Source organism: Bos grunniens, chromosome 25, assembly GCF_055505025.1.
Source record: "Bos grunniens cultivar Pamir isolate PY7600 chromosome 25, Bosgru_T2T1.0, whole genome shotgun sequence".
Taxonomy (NCBI): Eukaryota; Metazoa; Chordata; class Mammalia; order Artiodactyla; family Bovidae; genus Bos; species Bos grunniens.
This window is the reverse complement of record NC_141189.1, coordinates 16,197,514-16,208,427: the sequence shown is the minus strand read 5'-3', so window position 1 is coordinate 16,208,427 and position 10,914 is coordinate 16,197,514.

Sequence of the window (10,914 nt, the reverse complement as noted above, 5' to 3'; positions counted from 1 at the left end):
AAACCACTTTTAGTGTTTTTGTTACTTGTCTTTGAGAAATTGACATTTAACCTGAGTAATTATTAATAAATCAAGGGGAATAGGGGACTTCCCTGGTGGTCCAGTGGCTAAGACTCTGCACACCCAATGCAGGGGGCCCAGGTTCAGTCCCTGGTCAGGAAACTAGATTCCACATGCTGCAATTAAATATTCCAAATGCTGCAATGACGATCAAAGATCCTGCATGTTGCAACTAAGACCTGGCGCAGTCAAATAAATATTTTTTTAAAAACATTAAAGAAAAATCAAGGGGAATAGAGTAGTAGGTATAGAGAACACCAGTGGTTAAAGCAGGGAAGGCTTGTTGCTGCTGCTGCTGCTGCGAAGTCGCTTCAGTCGTGTCTGACTCTGTGCGACCCCATAGACAGCAGCCCACTAGGCTCCTCTGTCCCTGGGATTCTCCAGGCAAGAACACTGGAGTGGGGTGCCATTTCCTTCTCTAATGCATGAAAGTGAAAAGTGAAAGTGAAGTTGCTCAGTCATGTCTGACTCTTAGCGACCCCATGGACTGCAGCCTACCAGGCTTCTCCGTCCATGGGATTTTCCAGGCAAAAGTACTGGAGTGGGGTGCCATTGCCTTCTTGGCATGTTCTAAATGCAAAAAGAGTTCCAGTGTGGCAGGAATGCTGTGAACAAACAAGGGGGATAGTGGTGGGATGTGGTGTTGGAGAAGTAAAAAGAGATCAGATCAGATCAATCAACCATTGATTTTATTTCATATTTTATTTTATTTTGGATTTTAAGTATATGGGGACCTTTTGAAGGATTTTAGGCAGGGGGGCCATATGATCATATTTCATATTTCTGAACCCTCTTACTGCTGTGTTAAGAATGAACTGGAGGAAGGACTTGCCTGGTGGTGCTGTGGTTAAGAAGATAAGGTGGCATCCATCTGCCAGTGCAGGAGACACCAGGTCAATCCCTGATCCAGGAAGATTCCACATGTCAGCTAACAACTAAGCCAGTGCACCATGACTACTGAGCCTGTGCTGCAACTGTTGAAGCCCACATGCCCTAGAGCCCATGCCCCACAACAAGAGAAGCCACTGCAGTGAGAAGCTCTCGTATGGCAACTAGGGAGTAGCCCCCACTCACCACAACTAGAGAAAGCCCTCACAAAGATTCAGTGCAGCCAAAAATAAATAAATAGTTTTTTTTTTATTTTATTTCAATCTTTAAATTTTTTATTTTGTATTGGGGTATAGCCAATTAACAATGTTGTGGTAGTTTCAGCTGAACAGTGAAGGGACTCAGCCATACATATATCCATTATCCACTATCCCTGAAACCCTCCTCCCATCCAGGCTGGCACATAATATTGAGTAGAGTTTCATGTGCTATTCAATTGGTTCTTGTTGGTTATCCATTTTGAACATTGCAGTCCAACCCAGTAATATTATTGTACAGGGTAATCTTTTTTTTTTTTTTTTAATTTTTCAGCACTTTATTTATTTTTTTTTGATAAATTTAACGCCTTTTATTGCCATACCTCATTTTACTGTGCTTTGCTTTAGTGAGCTTTATAGATACATGTTTTGTTTTGTTTTTTTTTCCTTGTTAATTTTCTGTTTAGTTGATCTATCCATAAGTGTGAGTGGGGTATTAAAGTCTCCCACTATTATTGTGTTATTGTTAATTTCTCCTTTCATACTTGTTAGGATTTGTCTTACATACTGCGGTGCTCCCATGTTGGGTGGATATATATTTATAATTGTTATATCTTCTTCTTGGATTGATCCTTTGATCATTATGTAGTGACCTTCTTTGTCTCTTTTCACAGCCTTTGTTTTAAAGTCTAATTTATCTGATACGAGTATTGTGACTCCTGCTTTCTTTTGGTCCCAATTTGCATGGAAAATCTTTTTCCAGCCCTTCACTTTCAGTCTGTATGTGTCCCCTGTTTTGAGGTGGGTGTCTTGTAGACAACATATGTAGGGGTCTTGTTTTTGTATCCATTCAGCCAGTCTTTGTCTTTTGGTTGGGGCATTCAACCCATTTACATTTAAGGTAATTACTAATAAGTATGATCCCGTTGCCATTTACTTTATTGTTTTGGGTTCGAGTTTATACACCATTTTTGTGTTTCCTGTCTAGAGAATATCCTTTAGTATTTGTTGGAGAGCTGGTTTGGTGGTGCAGAATTCTCTCAGCTTTTGCTTGTCTGAAAAGCTTTTGATTTCTCCTTCATACTTGAATGAGATCCTTGCTGGGTACAATAATCTGGGCTGTAGGTTATTTTCTTTCATCATTTTAAGTATGTCTTGCCATTCCCTCCTGGCTTGAAGAGTTTCTATTGAAAGATCAGCTGTTATCCTTATGGGAATTCCCTTGTGTGTTATTTGTTGTTTTTCCCTTGCTGCTTTTAATATTTGTTCTTTGTGTCTGATCTTTGTTAATTTGATTAATATGTGTCTTGGGGTGTTTCTCCTTGGGTTTATCCTGTTTGGGACTCTCTGGGTTTCTTGGACTTGGGTGATTATTTCCTTCCCCATTTTAGGGAAGTTTTCAACTATTATCTCCTCAAGTATTTTCTCATGGTCTTTCTTTTTGTCTTCTTCTTCTGGAACCCCTATGATTCGAATGTTGTAGCGTTTAATATTGTCCTGGAGGTCTCTGAGATTGTCCTCATTTCTTTTAATTCGTTTTTCTTTTATCCTCTCTGATTCATTTATTTCTACCATTCTATCTTCTAATTCACTAATCCTATCTTCTGCCTCTGTTATTCTACTATTTGTTGGCTCCAGAGTGTTTTTAATTTCATTTATTGCATTATTCATTATATATTGACTCTTTTTTATTTCTTCTAGGTCCTTGTTAAACCTTTCTTGCATCTTCTCAATCCTTGTCTCCAGGCTATTTATCTGTGATTCCATTTTAATTTCAAGATTTTGGATCAATTTCACTATCATTATTTGGAATTCTTTATCAGGTAGATTCCCTATCTCTTCCTCTTTTGTTTGGTTTGGTGGGCATTTATCCTGTTCCTTTATCTGCTGGGTATTCCTCTGTCATAAATAGTTTTAAAAAGAATGAACCAGAGGAGGGCAAGAGTAAGAAGCAGGGAGATGCGTTACTGCAGTTTTCCAGCAAGAGACGTTGATGAGTTGGCCTGGGTTGATGGCGGGTGAAGATGAAAAGAAGTAGATGCATATCCTGGAGATAGACCTAAAGGTTTTGTTGGCTTTGAACTAGTGAGATGGGAGAAAGGGTAGAATCAAGCATGGCTTGCAGGTTTTGAGTGTTGGGCAGCTTGGCAGATGGATGGTGACTAATATTGGGATGAGGAAAATGAGATGCAGGATGGAACACAAAAGGCATCGGAAGTGTGGTTGGGACAAAGCAAGTGAAGACCCACATCAAGTTGGCAGGTGGATTTATGAGCCTAAGGGTTAGAGGCAAGATGAGGGCTGGAAATTCAGATTTGGTAGTCTCTGTCATTTAAACACTACTTAAAGTTTGGGAATTCGAGAAGAATAACTAGTACAAGAATCTAGGTAGGCAAGACTAAGATTTGGGGTACTCTGACATTTAGCAGTTGAGCAGAAGAGAGGAAAAGGGCTTCCCTGGTGGCTCACTGGTAAAGAATCCGCTTGCCAATGCGAGAGAGAGGAGGACTGATCCCTGGGTCAGGAAGATCTCCTGGAACAGGAAAAGGCAACCCATTCCAGTATTCTTGCCTGGGAAATCCCATGGACAGAGGAGCCTGGCAGGCTACAGTCCATGGGGTCGCAGAGTCAGACATGACTGAGTGACTCAACAACAAGGGAAGAGAAGGTGAGGTAGGAGGAAAATCGACAGAGTGTGAAGTTATGGACACTAAGAGAGTGTATTCCAGAGTGAGTGGACATCTGATGCGGCTGAGCTGCTGGGTAAAATGAGAGCACAGAATTTGCTACTGGATTAGGCAACATGGAATTTAGATATGGGAGGTAGGAGATATGAGGGCGTCCTGGGTAACTCCTAGGTTTCTGGCTTGAGTAAATAGATGAATAGTTTTGTCATTTGCTGAAATGAGGACATAGAAGACCTGAAGTTGTGGTAGGTGGGAAGATACTGAATTCAGTTTGGGACAGGTTGAGTCTGAGATCTAGGCAAAACATCCAGGCAATGTCCAGCAGGTCTGAAGTTTGGAGCATTGAGCTGCCTTATGGATCTGGGTACTGAAAGTTTCAGGAGCCAAGCACCACCCCTAGCACCTTCCCTGGTGTTTACTAAGCTTCTCCAGTTGTGTGTGTGCTCAGCCACGTCTGACTTTGCCGCCCCATGGACCATAGCCCGCCAGGCTCCTCTGCCCATGGAATTCTCCAGGCAAGAATACTGGAGTGGACTGCAATTTCCTACACGAGGGGATCTTCCCTGACCCAAAGGTTGAACCCTTATCTCTTGTGTCTCCTCCACTAACAGGCGGACTCTTTACCACTAGTGCCACCTGGGAAGCCCAGCTTCTCTAGCCTAAAGACAAACTTACTGGAATATAAAACACCACTTGGAGAGCAACTTTCTCGGGAGTCCTCTGCATCGCAGATTTTTTAAGAGTCAGGTTTTCAGGACTTCTAGAGTTCACAGGTCAAATGGTCCTTGGAGACTGATCTGAAGGAGGAGGCACTCTCACTGAGATTGTCTCTGGCCATTCCCCCCGCCACCCCCCAGGAGGTTCCCTGGCAGAGCTGTAAAGCTCTTCCAAAGCATCCTGCAGGGACATCCAAGTTCTTTGCTTCCACGACATCATCCTCTAGAGACCAACCGGGACTTCTCTAGCTGTCCAGCGGTTAAGACTCTGCTTCCACTGCAGGGGGCCTGGGTTCACCCCTGGTCAGGAAATTAAGACACTGCGTGCTGGGCAGCGCAGCTAAAACAAACAAACAAAGGTGTTTCTCCATCGCCAGCTAATAAATCTTTAATGACACAGTGGACGGAACTTTGTTTTTGCTGGAACAGGACAGAATGTAACACATTTAAAACATGTAAATGCACACATACACCCTTGTACCACTCAAGAGTTTGGCCACCTTCCCTGCTAGAGCCAAACAGGTGCAACTGGTCTCAGTAAGGCTCTTTGGGAAAACCTGGAGTGGAAGTGGCCACAGCAGCTGGAGAACAAAGCAGCAAAGGCCTGTAAATTGCGAAGGTGGTGTCCGGGTAGGGGAACCTGGGCCAGTCAGAGGTCCCAGAGACAACAGAGAGCGATGGAAAACTAGGACTCAGGTGACTGATTGGGAGCCTACCTGCCAGTGCCCTTGGGAAGACTGTTTCTCTTCTCTGAGCCTTGATTTCCCTATCTGTATAATGGGGATCTGGCCTAGGTGGCCTCCAAGGACACTTCATAGTGTGCTAGGAGGACCAGGACAATACGTATTTTGTCCATGGCTGGGTCCCAATAATCTACTTCAGTTCTGTTTGCTTTTCTTTTTTTGCCTTGCTAAGCAGTTTGTGGTATCTTAGTTCCCTGACCAGGGTTCGAACCTGGGCCCTTGGCAATGAAAACTCGGAGAGTCCTAACCACTGGATTGCCAGGGGATTCCCAGTGCTGTTCTTATTGGAGGTAGATCTGTAGGCCTTATTGGTTGTGAACTTGGGAATGGGAGAAAGGGTGCTGCTATAATTAAGATGGGCTTCCCAGTTGGTGCAGTGGTAAAGAATCTGCCTGCCAGTGCAAGGGACATGGGTTCGATCCCTGGGTCAAGAAGATCCTATGAAGAAGGAAATGGCAACGTGCTCCAGTATTCTTGCCTGGAGGATCTCGTGGACAGAGGATTCTGGCAGGCTATAGTCCATGGGGTCACAAAGAGTCAGACACAACTGAGTGATTGAGCATGCACGCATATAAATTTTTCAGGGGCAGTCATAACAGAGCCTTTTTCAGAAACTCCAGCCTAGCCCTGTCAGGCCAGACAGTCCCCAACACCCTTAGAAGTCCTTCACCAACCTATTTATCTGGCCATATCCCCCTACACACAGGCTGAAATCCACTCTCCCTGCCTTTGCTCACCCATTCCCCTTCTTCTGGAATGCCCATCCCCATTCTCTGCATATCCAAATCCAAATTCCACCCATCCTGTAGAGCCCCGCTTCAAAGCCTCCTCTAGGAAGCCTTCCGAAACTTCCTCCAAAAGGACAGAATTTGGTTTTATATAGTACTTCCTTCACTCTTATGCCATGGCACTTACCACTTCTTACTTTAATTTGGGGGAGACTGGTGACCCTGTTCTAGATCTACCCTCAGTCCGGTCTTCTGGAGAACAAAAGCAGTGTCAGGCTTTTGTTTCCCAGGACCTGGTACTTGAGTTGATCTATACATACATTTAGAGGAGGGTATCTCACGGGATCTTCTCCATGACTTGCCTGCCATAGGTGAGTATGGCTGTATGAAGAAGGCTGAGCGCCGAAGAATTGATGCTTTTGAACTGTGGTGTTGGAGAAGACTCCTGAGAGTCCCTTGGACCGCAAGGAGATCCAACCAGTCCATTCTGAAGGAGATCAGCCCTGGGATTTCTTTGGAAGGAATGATGCTAAAGCTGAAACTCCAGTACTTTGGCCACCTCATGCAAAGAGTTGACTCATTGGAAAAGACTCTGATGCTGGGAGGGATTGGGGGCAGGAGGAGAAGGGGACGACAGAGGATGAGATGGCTGGATGGCATCACTGACTTGATGGACGTGAGTCTCAGTGAACTCCGGGAGATGGTGATGGACAGGGAGGCCTGGCGTGCTGTGATTCATGGGGTCGCAAAGAGTTGGACACGACTGAGTGACTGATCTGATCTAATCTGATTTTACAAATGAGGAAACAGACCCAGAGAGGTCTGGAGACTCGAGATCATCCGGAAGGTCGAAGGCTGAAGCTCCCCAGAGCCCCCAGTGCTCTTCAGCACGGAGTAGAGGAGGCAGCTCACATACGCCTGAGTATCTGCTGAGGTTGCCTGGCACTGCCTTTCCTTCTGTCCTTTCTGTCCCTCCTCTTCATCTTCCTCTCTCTCTACTTTCAATGTCCTCTCCTTTTTCTTTTCTTTCTTTGGCTCCCTTTTTCTTCCTCTTTCTTTCTCTCCATCACCTTTTAAGAAAAACTTTTTTTGCTTTTTCTTTATTATTATTTATTTTTGATTATGCTGGGTCTTCATTGCTACCCTCAGGCTTTCTCCAGTTGCAGTGATCAGGGGCTATTCTCCAGTTGCAGCATGCAGGCTTCTCATTGCTGTGGTTTCTCTAGTTGTGGAGCAGGTATGCAGGCTCAGTAGTTGTGTCCCATGGGCTTAGTTGCCCTGTGGCACGTGAAATCTTCCCAGAACAGGGATCGAACCCATGTCCCCTGCATTGGCAGGAGGATTCTTAACCACTGGACCACCAGGGACATCCTCCTTCACCTTTGTTACACCTCTGTTTATACCTGTGATTCTGTTCTGATTTCCACCCCAGGCCTGTTACCTCCCATTACCTGCTACTTCCACTTTGCTGCCCAGGCCCTCTTCAAGGAATAGTTGGATGCCTACCTCGCTTCCAACCCCCTAACCCTTCCTAGGTTAACTAAGAGGACCCAGGCCAGGGAAGCATCCAATCATTTTCCTTCCCTTTTCTACTGTCGAGCCCAAGCAAGAAAATAAACCAGTTAGAGAGTCGTATTCTTTAGTAAGCAGAACCAAGGCCCCGATTTCTTATCCAAAGCCTTGTCTTGAGATTGGTGGTACCAACTTCCACCACTAGGAGACACTAAGAGCAAGGAAAGTGTGAAAACAGAGGGTGCTGGAGTCCCGAGTGTGTCTCACTCACTCACTCATCGATTCAGTATATCCTGAGCATTAACTGTGGGCCAGACACTGTACAGGTGCTGGGGATATAGAACGTCCTCTGCCATCTTGGAGCTTACACACTTGCAGAAAGGGACAATTAAAAAGTAAATTAAGAAGGAACTTTCCTGATAATCAAGTGGATGAGACTCCGAACTCCAAATGCAGGGGCTCTGAGTTTGATCCCTAGTTGAGTAACTAGATCCCACATACCTCAAACTGAGACCCGGCATGGCCAAATAAAAAAACCGAAATATCTAAGAAGCCAAGAAAGGGCTTCCCTGGTGACTCAGCAGTAAAGAATCTGCCTGCAATGCAGGAGACACGATTTTGATCCCTGGGTCAGGAAGATCTCCTGAAAGAAGGTATGGCAACCCACTCCAGTATTCTTCCTGGGAGAATCCCGTGGACTGAGGAGTCTGGTGGGCTACAGTCCATTGGGTCGCAAAGAGCTGGACATGACTGAAGCAACTGAGCATGCAGACACGTGAAAGGTAATACATAGGATGATGAGTTGGAGAGTTGCCGGGTGTTGGCTGAGGTCAGAGAGGGCTTTTATGAAGAGATTTTATTCTAACTAAGCTAGGACTGAGAGTTAGCCAGTTGGATAGAGAGATGGAGAACAAAGGATCTCGATTTGTTTGAGAGAAGTAATTCAGTCGTGTCTGACTCTTTGCGATCCCACGGACTACAGCCTACCAGGCTCATCTATCCATGGGATTTTCCAGGCAAGAGTACTGGAGTGGGTTGCCATTTCCTTCTCCAGGGGATCTTCCTGGCCCAGGGATCGAACCCAGGTCTCCCACATTGCAGGCAGACGCTTTACCATCTGAGCCACCAGGGAAGCCCAAATACTTCTTTGAGCCCCTTTTTTTTGGGGGGGGGCAAGAATACTGGAGTGGGTTGCCATTCCCTTCTCCAGGAGATCTTCCCAAACCAGGGATTGAACCTGGGTTTCCTGCATTGTAGGCAGACACTTTACTGTCTGAGCCACCAGGGAAGTCATAGAAAGGCTACTGGGCTAGAGTTCAGTGAGAAAGGCAGTGAGTGTGCAGTGAGATGAAGTGCCTTGAGATGAAGCAGGGGTTTTGTGGAAAGTAATTTGAGAGCTTTGAGCTCTGAGAAAACCTGATTGAATTTATCTATTTATTGTTGATACATTACATTTTGTTTATTTTTGGCTAGAGTTGATAACTGCCTCAGTTTTTTTTTTTTTTAATTTGCTAATTTTCTATGTTGTTGCTGTCGTTTAGTTGCTCAGTTGAGCCTGACTCTTTTGCGACCCCACGGACTGCAGCCTGATGGGTGCCTCTGTCCATGGGATCTCCAGGTAACAGTACTAGAGTGAGTTGCCATATCCTTCATCAGGCGATCTTCCTAAGCCAGGGATTGAACCTGAGTTGCCTGCATTGCAGATGGATTCTTTACTGCTGAGCCACTGGAGAAGCCCCAATTTCCTATGTAATTATCACTAATTCTTTTTACATCTTCCGATTACCTTCCAATACAATTTTTCACACAATTAAACATATCAATACTCTATCAGTTCCATTTTCCTTTTCCTAGAAGCCTTCCAAGCTTCTGCTCCAGCATGAGCTGGTTCTTCTCTGTGCCTGGTGGACAGCTCTTACCTTGAGAGCTCCCTTCACCTTTCACCTGGGCTGGGTTGCATTTCCTGGACCCTGTGTTCTTCCTCTTTCTCCGTTTGCTCCCTTGTTTTGCTGGAGCACATCTTCCAGCAGTTTCTTAAGAAAGAGTGAATGCGATGAAAACACTTCAATACCTTGCACGTCTAAAAATTTTTGGAAAAAAAAAGCATGGCTATAGAATTACACAGAGAAAATCACTTACCCTCAGAATTTTGGAAGCACTTTCTCATTGTCTTTTAGCTTCCAGTTCACTTCTGAGAAGTCTGATACCAAACCTTTGTGATCTCCTCTCCTCCCAGAAGCTTTAGGAGCTCACCATGACTGGAAGTATGGACTTGGAAACCAGGCCGTTTAGTTAGTAGACTGCCAGTGCAACCTTGACCAAATTTCTCAATCTTCTTGCACCTCAGTTTGCAAATGGGGTTGTTGGAAGTTTACAGAAGTTAATACATATAAAACCTCTTAGAACAGTGCCTGGCAAAGAGTATTATATAAGCATTTGCTATTGTTTTTATTATGGTCTTTTAATCTGTAGTATTTTAACAATAGTTAATAATAAAATGAATGTAGGCCTTTTTCCACTCCCAGTGCTGGGAACTCAAAAGGCATGTTAACAGACACAACTTTTAAATTTCATAAACCTTTCTTGTATAATTCTTTGTTTTCTTCCTTTCATATGCTTTATTACCTCTTTCTGGAACTCTTATTTGTTAAACCTCCTGGCCCATCTCTGATTTTCCTGTTTTCCCCCTTCATTGTGCATCTTTTTGTTTTGTTCTCCTTTCTGATAAATGTCAGCTTTACCTTCTAAATCTTCTACTGAGGACTTCCCTGGTGGTCCTGTGGTTAAGACGCCAAGCTTCCAATCCCTGATTGGGGAACTAAGATCCCTTATGTCTTATAGTGCAGCCAAATAAATAACAAAAACTACTGAATTTAAAGATTTTTAGCTGTATTTTTTTATTCTAAGTGCTTTGCTCTCTTATCTTTCAATGGCTGCTTTTTCTTCTTTTATTCCTTTTTCTTTTGCTCCCTGTATAGTCTCTTTTTTAAAGTCTTTGTTTGCTTTGACTTCTTTCCAGTTGGAACTTGCCTCAAATGTCTGGTGATCCTTTACTGCTTCTATTTGACAATGAGGCATTAAAAAGAATCTTTTTAAGTGAAGCTTTCCAACTGGGAGGCTTCCTGGTACAGGGATTTTTCACTGGGGGCTCCCTAAATGTTTGAATTTATAGGTTTTTCTCCCCTAGGCAGATTTATTTTCTCCAGAGAAGTACCTTCCACCTGTGCCAGGCAGGGGCAATATAAGCTTCCCAGTGTTTCTAATACCAAAGCAGAGAGAGCAGACTGGACAATCTCATTTTTGTCTTTATTCTTGCTCTTGATGAGGCTCCCTGTCCTCTGCTCTGCTGATTGCCCCCGACTTTATAGTATTTTTAAAGTTCA